Here is a 13,786-nt window from a genome sequence, read left to right on the forward strand (position 1 = left end):
GCCATTTGCCTTCTTATCAAGCGTTTTCTTTTTCAGTATTTTATTTTCTTATACCAAAAAGACTTAAGGATCAGATGCAAAGATAAAATCATTTGTTTCTTTAAATCATTATTGATCAAAGTGCAGCCTGCAGGCCAGTGGTGGTACGTTTTGTGTGGACCCCCCAAACATGACATAAAATGCATGGATTAGATTTCAATTATTTGTGGTGCATTTCAATACTTTAGCTCACATGTGACACACTTCTCTCCTGCTGCACCAGCACATTCCCTTTCCAACTTGTCAAATACTGCTGCTTGGTCAGAGATTTCAGAGTGAGACACAGATGCACCTTTCGCGGCAGTATGATAGCTAATTTATTCTCTATGGACAACCCCTTTTGTTGCAGTATGATACACCACTGGATGGTGTCAGTTTGAAAAGCTGCTGGTAACAATATCACTTTAGAAGCTGGAAAGTCCCTGTAGGATGGGAGAAAGGGGCGTTGGATGGGGAAAAAAACAACCTCAAAAACAGGACTTTCACCCAGCAGACTGCCGTTTGCTTCCTCTGCATGATGAGCCAAACCATGATGTTTTTTGTCTTAACCTAACCACTTGCTTTTGTTGCCTTAACCTAATCAACTAAACCTACGAGCTGTTTTGCCGTCATTGTAAGTTTATTTTGAAAAAGACTATGCATTGATGAGCAGAAACTGTGCACTTCATGTGAAAACTGAAGTGTATTTTCAGAAGACACAATACATTTAACAGGTGTAAATCGGAGCGTCAACAGCATATTGCGACCCTCTAATTCTAAATCTCAACATTTGAATTAAATAGTTTTAATTAGTCATTTTTATTAGTTAAAATGGGCTGACTGTAATGCAGCTCATACATTATTTGTGACATCACACAGACTATAAGGTCTGTATGAAAAAATATATAGCCCAGCCCGATCCCAGCAGACTGGGTTAGGCCACATCGGGTTTGGGCAGAATATCAAAGCTCAATCACTACGAAGTTACGTTCTGGCTTCCTCAACTGGCACGTGGTCATTACAACACTGAGCACCCTGCTTTAAATAAATATCTTACACTGACTCAAAACTCCATAGTAACCACATTTCTTTTAATAGCAGTAATTGTATTGTGTGAGTAGATTTTCAAATGGTGGATACTATGACTCACTCGGTATTTTACAGAGCAATAAAGCACCACTTTAGCACATCTGTAATAACTCAAGTGTATCTGGAATCTGCACTGTATCCTGATATTTTGTTCATCTCTAAGACAAAGACACAAAACAAATGCAGAGCTGGCGCTGCTTAGCTGCACGTCTCTGTGTTATGTGGAATAAAGCTTAATACAATTAAGATGACAATCTCAGAGAAATGATGAATGCTGATGCTTCTGCTCTGTTGCTTCATCCATTTATCTTTCTTTGTAAATTACACAGTTTTTTGGCTTTGATATTCTCACCCCTCTCCATCAAATGCAGCTAGAGGACACGGCAGCCATTTATTCTATTTAGTTGTTTCATACATTGTAATTTCGCTGAGCTTTAAACCGTCCAGCTACGCCTGATGAAAATCAGCTGGCTAGATTCAATACAGTCAGGGCAGCTATTTGAAATTATTGACAGAGGGACAAAATTTTACAAATTGGGCCTCTCATCTTGGGTTGGGGTCATCTCTGCCCTTTGACATCCTTCCAAATTAATGCAATTAATATGACAACTTGCTGATTATTGGCATAAAAGTTTAGGCAGAGAATTTGTCAAATAACTGACCCTTCACTAAGCCCAACAGCCATAATAATACTGGAAGCTTAGCCGCTAAACATTAGGTTATTTTTCACTTACACATTGTTGCATTTCCAACCCAGACTGTGCCTCCCAAAACTGAGCCCTTTAAACCAAAATATGGCAAGACATGACATGACATCATAGCTTTTCCTGCTGAAATACCACAAAAGCGATTGTTTTCTACCAAGACTTTGCTGCTTTTCCTTGCTGCAGCAAGATATTGCTGCATTTCCTCTTGAGATACTACCATAAAAATACCAAGATATTGCTGTGTTTTCTTGCAGGATTGTTCCTCTAAAAGCAGTTGTTTTTCACAGACATCTCTCCGTTTCCTGCCATGTTTATGCCCCAAAAATTGTATTTTAAGCTAAAACGTAATTTTTTCCTAACCATAACCAGGTGTTTTGTTGTAACCACCATTTACCACATTGTTGAAACATCAATTTTCAACATTTCTGCTAAATTATAGCTCGCAAATGCAACATATCTGTGGTTGGTAGCAGTGTACATTGCAGACATTTATTCTGGTGACATTTATTTCAGAACAACTACATGAGTGAGACACATACGTTTGTGACACATACTGTACAATGTTACAGCATGATGTTGGCAAATGCACTTGGAAATGACCGGTTCAGCCTGACGATTATACACTTCAACAAAGTATGCTTACTTCTCTTTTGAAGACTACTCACCAGAACAAGCAAGTTCAGCTGCAACACTCCCCCAGATTTTTTGGCATCAGGAACTTACGCTGAAATTTCTGCAAAAGCAGCGGTATTGCTTGTCTTTGGAACAACAACAGGTTTCTTATTCGCACAAAATATAAAAATATCATCATTCTGGAGGAAAAGGCAAACTCGTGCATGCAAGATGAAAAAAAACCCTACTTTCAAGAGTTAAGTGAAAGAGGCTGCTATTTACTGTTTAGGGGAGTGGAATTTGGCACATAGTGAATTCACTCTTTTTAGCCAGGTTTTGCATTTTTTTAAAGCTGTATTTATTGTTTTTCAATAACAATGAACAAACGAAGTATAGTAATAATGCAAGCCATAAATTGAATAAAAAAAGGAAAAGAAAGGAGGGCCAAAAGAAAGACTAAATTTAATAAAAATAAAAAGAGTAAAATATTTTTTTTTTAAAAAAAGGTCATTAAGGAAAAAAATTAGAAGGGATGATGAGGAATGTTAACTCTTGTCAGAAGATTTCATACAATTAAAAAAAGATAGATAAATGGTTGCAAACTTTTGTAAAGATGTCTCTTACTTTCTCAGAGAAAATTCAATTTTCTCTATATATTTTTTGCTGTTTTAAAATATATCTGTGTATATATTTGCTATATTTTATGGTTTGACTCTCGTCAGTGTGGATGGGGACTTGAAAGTTGCAGAGAAACCCATAACTACAAATGCGATTTATGACTTCCCAAAATGAATGTGGCACAAACAAAATTGTCCATTTTCATGGTCTGTGCAGGAATCAGAAAGCACCTTAACTTCTTATTCACATGGGTACGACCAACCTGAGCAACTGAGACTTCTCTCTGCTTTATGGTAGATGACACTTTATACTGCTCTGGAAAACCACCAGTTTTTTAATACTTACTGTCCCTCGAGCCTAACACACACACACACACGCACGCACACACACACACACACACACACACACACACAGAGAGACTTCCTGCCACCCATGCAGAAACAACCTTCTTTAACTCCAAAAGTGCTGATCAAAAACTGTATTTAAATGACCACAAACCCACTTATGATGCACATGTGCAGATAGGAAGATGTACTCCAGAAACCAGCTCTTCCTCTCTATAATTCATCCCCTCCTCCTCTATTTGGCTTCTGTCAGCACTGGCGTCTGATATCAGAACAAATCTGAAAGGTGCTATTCTTTGCACATTAGCATGCAGCAGAGACACCATCTTTTTGCATTTGAATAAACAGTTATTACAATTACAGAGTGAATCTGGAGAGGATCAGAGATTAAATGGTTACACTGATTGACACTCTCTGATTCCCAGACATTTGAATAACCCAGTGTTTGTTTTACCCTCGTGACAGTGGATACTTGAGGCTATGACTATGATAACCTTAACCCTTTAAAACCTGGAGTGACATCAGTTTTGTGCTTCATTCAGATGCCTTTCGCATGCACTTATACCTCTGAAACCTGAGAAAAATTGGTTTAACTTTTTTTAAAAACATGGGGAAAAGTGCAATGAGCAACTTGACAAGAAATGTCCTGCAAACCTCAAAAGAATTAGCAAAAGGTGTCAAGGAAATTATTTGAAATTAGCTGGAGGGGATTATTAGATATTCCCAAAAATATATATAATTCAAATATGTATACGTAAAATTATTTTACATTAATATGTAAGTTTACCTCTGTCTGTTTGTTTTTGTTTTTTAATAACATTTTTTAGTTGTTGTTGCTTATTTTCATTTTTTGTGCTTATTTTTAGGCAATTTTCTTTTAAGTGTTTATTCATTTCTCCTTAATTTTTCTTGTGACATTACTCTTTGCTGTCTTCCCATGGTTTAGAAAGAAAATCAACCCATTTGCTCAGGTTTCAAAGGGTTAAACTGGGTGACCCGGGTTCAACTCAAAGTGTAATTAAGAAAATATATTTAAAGTATTAAAAGTAAAAGGACTCGAAGAACAAAATGGCCCCAGTGGCTGTGTTACTATTATATATATTATCATTTAATGATTATCACTTATGCACTAAAGCAAAAGCAGGATTTTACTGTTGTAGTTGGTTTAGGTGGAGCTACTTTTGAGGAGCTACTTTTATTGGCTTATGAGAAAAGTCATCTTACTTTACATGTTCTTAAGTGGAAACTGATCTTTAAATTATGAATGGACATAATTTCATATGTTTATTCTTCTCACGATCTCAAAACTGTCAAAGAATCTTTTTTATTGTTATCAGCTTCTAATAATTGCTTTCTCTCTTTATCTCTTTTTTAAAAAAAATAATTTCCGTGTCACATTTTCCTAATTTCTTACCATTTGTGGGTCATCTCTTACCAAGCTGCTGTGTCTTTTTAGCCAAATTTTTAATTAAAAAAAATCAAACCAGTTTACTCAAAGAGTTAAATGCATGTGGACGGCACCTGAATGCAGCACTGATGTCATTCAAGATTTCAAAGGGTTAAGGGGTGACAATATTGTCAATAAAAGGTACACTTACACTAATATTATTTTTTTTTGCTGCCCCCGTACACAATAGTACATTGCTTAGCTTGTGTGGCGGTGCTCCAAATCGGGGGTGTGTCGACTATCTACTGCATAATTAACTCACACAACCCCCACTTTAAAAAATCTGACCTTTCCCCCTAAAAGTATCAAGTACTGATTCACAGTCCTGCTTGTACATATTTTGAATTGAAGCTTAGTGAGCTGCTGAGCTTGTGCTGAGTGATGTGGAAATTTTAAAATTGTCTCTGCAGAGCTCCACCAGCTGAGAGACCGCTCCTCATAACTCAGACGACAAAGACGAACAGCTAGTGCGGCTCTTGTCTGGTTCTGAGACAGCGTCTTGTCAGAAACAGAGGAAACGTTGATGATGGAAAGACTTGAAGCAGCAGCTCTGGTAAACTGCCCGGCTTTCAGTCAAAACGCCAAGACCCCTCCAATATGTCTGCTGCTCTGAATTTAGAAATTCAGACATCAGTATGCCTGCGAGAGATAAACACAATGATGACTGCTTCCTCAGTGTCAAATACTAGAGTGTCTGGGCTGTGGTCTCAGCCAGCGATAATGAAGTGTTGTTTTCTTGGCTAACAAGCGCTCTCTAACCGCCGACGCACGCCCTGCTCCCTCGCCGAAATCCTCCACAGCACACGATCAGAAGGCCTCCATGTTTGCTTGTTATGTGAATAATGAGTCATTGGCAGCAGTCGTGGCATGACACTTCTGTGATCATAGCACGATAGTACGCCTTTCCTCCCTCGCAGTTCATATCTAACAAACACACTCGTACAGAAGTCTGCCATAATGTGACTTCTGCCTTCACTTCACTTATGTTGGATTGTGTGCCTCAGCAGGATTTTTTTACTGGCGCCGCTGCACATACCGTGGCGTTATTCACCGGACCAAATGAATCTATGAGCTGTGAAATCATTCAAGGCGTGTAATGATAAGCTATCACAGGTCTGTTCGAGCTTTTGTAGCAATAAAACACACTGATAGAGTTAACACTGTGAATATGCTGACACTTTAGAAGCTGCAGCATCAGAGTTAGGATGCACCACACTCCCCCTTTTTCCCCTCGTTCATCTTAAAGCGTATTTCTTCAGAGCCGGCGGACACTTTTATTAAGCCCCAAAAGCACCCAAAGGATACCCTTTGCTCACTCTGTAATGAATAACATATTTAATTTTACATTCGTATATGCTGACAACTTTCTATATTTATTTGGCACAACAGAGGCATGTGGGCAGCTACAGGGGACGTGATCACAAAGCAATTATGTCGTTTAAATCATTTTCATTCACAGATCATTACCAGCAAGTTGCAGCAACTCATTACAAAATAAGCAGCTCTGGAAGCTTTTGGGGTTGACGGATATTGCAGATGAGTTTAAGATTGCAAGGTGGCTGAAATGTACCAAAATAAATGCATAGACTAACTGAGCAGCTGTTTAAATATTTTCTCTTTTTTTAATTAGTTATTTATTTTTAAACATTATAAATGTTGCCACAAACACAGTGTGTACACACTTATGGCTGTTTTCTCATTCCAGGTATTATTATTATTATGATGATTATTATTATTATTATTATTATTATTATTATTGTTACATGGAGGTTTTATTCTGTTAAAGGTGCTATACAAATAAAGATATTATTATTATTATTATTATTATGATGATTATTATTATTATTATTATTATTATTACTAGCCTAGCATCTCTGCTAAAAGATTACACTATTTTAGTCCTGTGGTATTTGTGCACTACAAAGATGGATGAGACTAAGAAAAGGGAACCATGCATTTAAAAACGTTATTTTATTATGAGCTGTTAAAAATGGCTGAATACGCAAAGAGGTCGTCTAAAAGTGACAGTGCTGTTGTTTAGTTGTTGAACCCCAGTAATGAGTCTTGTACATAATTTGAGTTCTGAAGGGTTTAAATAGGGTACATACATACATTAACTGCTTATCCACAAAATAAAAAATACACATAATACCAAATATGTAGACAAGGTTAAAAGTGGGAACAAGTTACTGATATCACAAATTGCTTCTTGGTGAGTTATGGCATAGCTGCAACTGCTCTTAGACACATAATAATATCAACTGCCATCCATCAACACTAACGACTGGATGTAGTGCTCTCCCAGTGGGTGCTCGGGAGCTCAGGCACCTATAGCTTGGAGTAAAGAATTTAAAGAGCTTCTGATTTTTGAGTGTGTGATCCCTGAGTCCCCTTTACAGTGGAGCATTTGTCAACATGGAGTCAGACTTGATTAGAATGAAAAGACGGTTAAACGAGGTCAAATTTACAAGTGGCACCAATTTGGATGTCATGATCCGCCTGTCCTCTGGCAGTTTCTCCCATCCTCAGCGCCTGCCTGTGACTTATGTGACTGATACCCCTGGGTGATTCATAAGCCTGTTGCCTAGCACTGTGTCGCCTACCCATCATTCTTTCCACATGGCCCTCCCCCCATCCCCTCCCCGTGCTTTATAGGTGGCTCATTGCTGTCAGCACACACTGTCTGTGGGGGAAAATGACTGCCACACAGGTCTTGGGTATCTCAGCGCCCATCTGTCATCTCTGGTCCAGCCCGGTTCCACACACTGTGCCCAAGGAACATCAGGCGTGGACTGGCCGCCCCGCCAGGTGCCTTGATGACTTCAGTGTGCGCTCACAGTTACAGAACTACCCAGAGATTGGATTTGAGTCAAGTCGAGCAGCAGGTTTTAGCAGATATCAGCTGTAATCTTTGTGTGTCCGTGTGGAGCCACCGCTGATGGTTTTCACAGCCTCAGCAGTTATTATGTACTGTGTGACAAGATGAGACTGAAGACCTCCATTCACATGTCATAACTAAATACGATGGCTGCGTGACGGGATGACTGCACAGTCTATGGGCTGTAAATCTAGAATTACTGAGGATGTTAACTATTTGAATTAAGATAATCGTGGGTACATTATTTCTTATTGCTGTACTTTAACCCTTTAAAACCTGGAGGTACATCACTTTTCATGAGCTGCTTTCAGATGCATTGTATCTGAAGTATTGAAGTAGTATTGAAACCAGTTAACCTGAGCAAATTGGTGCAATGTCTTTCAAAAACATGTAGAAAAAGGCAATGACACACCTGGTAAGAAATGTTCCACGAACTGCAAGAAATTAGTAGATTAAGAAAATTATTAAAAAAAAAAAAAAAGATAGGGAAAATTTCTTGGGAAAAAGGCCAAAAAATAGGTAAAAGCCATATTTTTAATTTTCATAATTACATATTTAGGATTGTGTTACAAATGTATTTTAATTTTTAAGCACGTTTTGCAGGTTAGCTCATTGTTTATTTTTTTAAACTTTCTTTCTCCCTTTTAAAATGTATTAATTAATTAATCAATTAATTTATTTATTTGAAAAATTCAGGTAATTTTTTGGCATTTTGCTTGCAAATATTTATGTATGTAAAAGCCACCTTTTGCCAGACTTAAGTATTTTTAGAGGCAACTTTAAGGCATTTATTCTGTATTCCAATGAACAGACTTACAGACTTTAGTGGCCTGATATCACACAGCAATGGCAGCATTCATGGAGGCCACTGAGGCGCATTGGGTGCACAAACTGGGAAGAAAACAACATGAATTATATTTGCAATGTATTAAATTAAAATAATACATCCACTATCATATAGCAAAATCTGCTCTGCATGTAAATTTATTTCAAAGTATTAGTAGTATACTAATTAGTATTTTTTAAATTTCTAATATTAGTATTTAATATGACTTCATTATTAAAATATAAGGAGGCCACTCTGCTGATGGTGCAATTGTCCATGGACTAGCCACAGTCACACTGGTTCGTCACTGTCTGTCATGTTTTTCTTTACTTTAGGTGTTGTGCACCTGCAAGGCTTGATAGTATTGGAAATTTCACACTTTGAATGGAGCACAGGAATAGTGGCACAGAGTAATTCACAAATTAGTACAATTTTGAATTAATGCATGACTTAAATCATCCACTGCTTCTGCTTTTATTTATCATTATTCCGCAATGCGAGGTCCATTTAATGCAATGTCAAGTGCCTCCATAGAAAAACAACAATGCGCATGCTCAAAGCGCCGGTTGCCCACCTGCTATCTGATTGGGCGTTTACCCTGACGTCATCGGGTTGTTGCAGTTAGTAGCGTTGTTACAATTCAGGTAGTCTCCATATATCATGCAAACGTGTTGTAGATTATCATCTAAAACGCGCTTTACGAAGTCTGTCTATTAAAGAAAATCTTGAGATAACAGCCTCAGAGGCCACCAGCCGTTGGATATCGTCATGAACCAAACCGGTGGTAAAAATAATCCGATTGAAGGGAGCGGTTTTCCAGGAAGAAAATGGCTAACGTACAACCGTTAGCTTCTCGGAGAGTGTGACGCTGTTTTGTTTCCCGTATCTGCTGTCGAGTCGATGGGGATGCTACCTGGTTAAAAACAGACTTTCAGTATCTCAAACATTTTTCTGAGTGGATTACTAAACGTGAAAGCACAAGGACGGACGACGCGGTTAAGCTAACAAAGCAAACGTTAGCCTAGCCAAACTGACAGCGCATACAAACGGAGGCTCGAGCAGTTTGGCAGCGACCTGAGGACAACAGGTGAGTCCGGTTATCACCTGCTCTGCTACACTGTGAAATTACCTGGTGTAATTTTTCTGGCTTTGCATGTGCGCAAACTAGTTGTTTCTCCACCATGTTCAGGGTTGCCAGCTCCTTGTTGAAATGCATTGAACTTAAAAATAAGGCTTTGCTTTGTATTAAAATGTCTTAAGTCAGTGTTTCAAAAGTCTTTAAAAACGCCCAGACATGGCAAGTATTGTCTTATGAGTCGAGTTTTTGGACGTTTCATTGTAAAATCTAAAAATAAATGGTAACATCTTTTTCCCCTTCTTTAAAATAAAAAACTCACCAACAAAAGCCAGAAAATTCCCATTTCCAACAAGTTCTAACTTTTTGCCTGGACTGGAATGTTTTTAAAAATAAACAATTAAAATTTTACAAAATTGACCTTCGCCCTAAGGAATAAAAGTGGGTTTATGTTTTTTACTTGTGGCATTAAAAAGTCTTAAATCTAATTTGCCTTAAGCTGTAGGAACCCTGCATTTCCCCCCTTTGTTTTTTTCATTATGGTATTGCTAGTTTATTTTTCCCCTCATTATTTCTACTTTTAATCAAGCAAATGATCCAAACATTTTCTTTCAACACCAATATTGAGGGTTCATACATTAACGTCCGGTTTCCTTTTGTTTCCACTTGAATACTTCCAGTTGCTCAAAAGTGGTTAAATACAATTGTTTTCCATATCCTCTACGGGTGTGATACTCCCCTAAATTTCAATAAGTCCATTTAGATTACTGTTATTGGAGTTTTACAACAGCTGATTTAAATTGCCTGTGAATTACGTTTCGGAAAACACCAGGGAATATATTTGTGGTCGTTATAACACAAAACAATAGGAGATATTTCCTTTTGTGGTGTATTAACAATGCTTTATGGTCATTATATTTTGTCACGCTTATCAAATGAGCAAGCTGAGTGTGTGGAAAAGAGTTTCCAGTTTAATATTTGAGTATGTTTATGTGTTTATTTGTTTTCTCACTGTATTTCTAAAAGGAAATTTAATTTTGAATTCAATTTGGAGTGATATTATGGCCTTACTTTTAAGTTTTAGTCATTGGATTTTACTGTATTTTATCATGTGTTTATTTTATTTCCCTTTTTTTATAGACTTTAATTTATTGATTTCAAATATATGTTATTGTTTTATTGTCATAATTTTAATTGCAAAACTTTATTTTTTTTTGCCTGTGTTTTTTCATTTAGTATGTGTAGCACTTTAGGCTGTATTTTTGTTTGAAAGGTGTTATATAAATAAAATCTAGTTTTTATAAGGTCGAAGAGGGAGGAAATTGGTTGCTTTTTATGAGAAGTATCATGATGCTGTACTGTGTAAATAAACCTAAAAGACAAATTTGAAGACCTATATCGGTGAGTCTCCTGAGTTTATGGCTAGACAGTGTGTATCCCAGTTTCCCTACAGTAAGTGCTGAACATGTGATTCTATCAGAGGCCTGTTTCCAGTGGTTTCAGCATTTTTAAATCACTCGCTAACCCAGATTCGGTCTCCACTGAATCCCAACCCAGATCTGGTGTCTTGGCTAGCCACAGCACAGAAAAGCTGAATGGGTGATTTATCAGTTCTTGGAGTTGTGTGAAACTAAATGATTTATGGCTCAGCTCTTTTTTTTTCCTACCCAAATCTTATTTATGTCACTGCCTCTGTCACTGTCACTGCCACCGTCTCGGTTTGTGATTCTTCCTCTCTACTTATCTCTTTTACTTTCTGTCTCTTCCCCTTTAGAGGTCATGCTGGTGAGGTGTAACTTCAAGCTCGATGGGTTATCCTAATATATGCTGAAGTTGTGGGAAGCCTCCTGTGATCTCATTGAGCACGAGTGATTGATCAGAAGCTGGAGGTATGTGACGTTTGCTCCCTCGCAACACTGACACACGTCAATCCCAGCATGTGCTCACATTGGGATGAACATGAACATGCACTCACACAAACATGCACAGAATAGTGTCATACTGAATTAATGCACCAGCTGAAGCATTGCAAATGCAAGTTATTTCTTATTCTCTCCTCCGTAGAGAATGTGCCAGATGAATAAAACATTTGCGAATAAACACATATATTGATTTAAATATAACTCTATGAATACGCTATAGATTGCTCTTGAGATTTTGTCCCCTTCCTTTCCCTTTACCCATTATTCCATAATCACTGACGTTAGCATATTTCTCAATCTCTCTTTTTTCCCATTTCGCCCCTTTGCTATCTGCAAAAAATGGATTGAACTATTACCATCATACATTGTAGAAATGCAGCCTGTGGGTATAAATTGGTCAAATGCAAACAAGTGGGATCTGCTGATCCTACATGTGAGTCACTAAGTCGGGAATTTTGGGCCTTGAAATGTCTGACAGTTTAAATCACCATCACTCTGGGCAATGGCGCAGAGAGAAACAGTAAGGGAGGGAGACTGAAAGAGAGAGACAGAAACAGAGGAAGAAATAATGAGTTTTTCCATAGCAGTCTATCTCTAGCACCACAAAAGGCCATAGTAAATATGAACAGCATTTAAATTTAAGCTTGTCATCCGTGGCTCCATGCCAGATGACCACAGTTTGGCTTCATGCCTTTTTCATGAGCCCCCCTGTTGATAAAAATTCATAATCCTGATCTGCATTCTTTGATCAAAAGCTCTCCTGAAATGTGCAAACAGATTGTCACCCTGTCTGAAACAGAGATGTTTCGCTGTAAAGAGAACGAGTAATACCACTGCGGGACACAGGGCCCTCTTTCAGTATGAAAATGATACTTGAAAGTTGAGATAAAATATTCACTAGAGAGAAATGTGGAGAGATAGTGTGTAGCCGTAAGCGAGCCAGGCTCCTGCTGCGAGATGCAGGCAGGGAGAAAGAGATAGGGGAAGATGGGGAGAAACTGGGAATAATGGAAAGTGAGAGGGGATGTAAAAAGAGATTTATTGAAGAGCAGATAAAGAAAGTAAGGGGGAAAAATGACCAGTCGGTACTTAACATCTCAAAACTGTAAATCTGACTCTGTGCCTATTAAATTTTACTTAGCCTGGAAAGGTCACATCTGTTTGAGAATTTGTTAGCTAGCTCAGAAAAGGAGTCAAACACATTTCTTTATGTTTGTATTTTTATTCATATTGAGCAGCAAAAGACGAATCACCAAAAATTAAAAACAGAAAAAAATAAAATAAAGGAAATGACTGGGAAAAAGTGCTTAAAATTTCTGTTATATAATTTTATATGATAATTAGTTGTAAATATAATTTTTATTCCCCAGCTTTTCAATCCTTTCCTTAGAAATCTTCCCCTAGTTTTTAAAAATAATTTTCTAAATCTACCAATTTCTTGCAATTTGTGGGACATTTTTTTGTTGCTCATTGCTTTTTTCCCATGTTTTTGAGAGAAATTGCACCAACTTGCTCAGGGGTCAACGATTTTAATACTTGTAAAAGGTGTCTGAGAGCAGCACAGGAAAAATAATGTCGTTGCAGGTTTCAAAGGGTTGAATAAACGGACAAGGTGATCTTAACCGGTAAAAACACTGAATAAACAATTATCCTGTTAAAAAAAAGTTTTTTTTTTGAAGCCCTAATCATGGAAGGGCTGCAAACAACAATGGTCGTTGCTTAAATGTGAATATTAAAAGAGATTCAACGACAAGCAGATAAAGGAAGTAAGGGCGGAAGAATGACCATTAGGCACTTAACGTCTCAAAACTGTAAATTTTACTCAGTCCCTATAAAATTTTACTTAGCCTGGAAAGGTCACATCGGTTTGAGAATTTGTGAGATAGCTCAGAAAAAAAGTCAAACACATTTCTAAAGCAATATATTGTTGTGTTTTTATTCATATTGAGCAACAAAAGATGGAATGACCCCAACAAAAAGCGCAAAAAAAAAAAAGAAGAAAATTACAAAGGAAATGACCCAGAGAAAGTGCTTAAAAATTCTGTAATATAATTACTTAGCTTGGAAAGGTCACATCTGTTTTTGTTGGATAGATCAGTAAAGAAGGCATTCTAAATCAGTTTATATTTGTGTTCAACTGCAAAAAACCTCAAGTAGTTTACCTCCAAATACAGCAAAACTACAAGCAAAACTGACAGTTATTTTCCACCTGACATTTAGTCCACACTCTCCTCAGGAGTGTCAGAGACA

The 13,786-nt window shown here is 37.5% G+C and overlaps 1 protein-coding gene across 2 annotated transcripts in view; it reads left to right on the forward strand.

Moving 5' to 3' along the window:
• Positions 1 to 9,165: 9,165 nt before the first annotated feature.
• Positions 9,166 to 13,786, forward strand: part of cdh19 (cadherin 19, type 2) — a 253,887-nt gene continuing 249,266 nt past the window's right edge. For both annotated transcript variants that reach the window (XM_088072143.1, XM_088072144.1), the window contains exons 1-2: positions 9,166 to 9,626; positions 11,389 to 11,503. The gene's annotated coding sequence lies outside the window, so the exon portion shown is untranslated. The remainder of the gene's footprint in view (positions 9,627 to 11,388; positions 11,504 to 13,786) is intronic.

The sequence above is a fragment of the Plectropomus leopardus genome, chromosome 21, assembly GCF_026936395.1.
Source record: "Plectropomus leopardus strain MGB_pleo_1.0 chromosome 21, ASM2693639v1, whole genome shotgun sequence".
In the NCBI taxonomy this organism is placed as follows: domain Eukaryota; kingdom Metazoa; phylum Chordata; class Actinopteri; order Perciformes; family Serranidae; genus Plectropomus; species Plectropomus leopardus.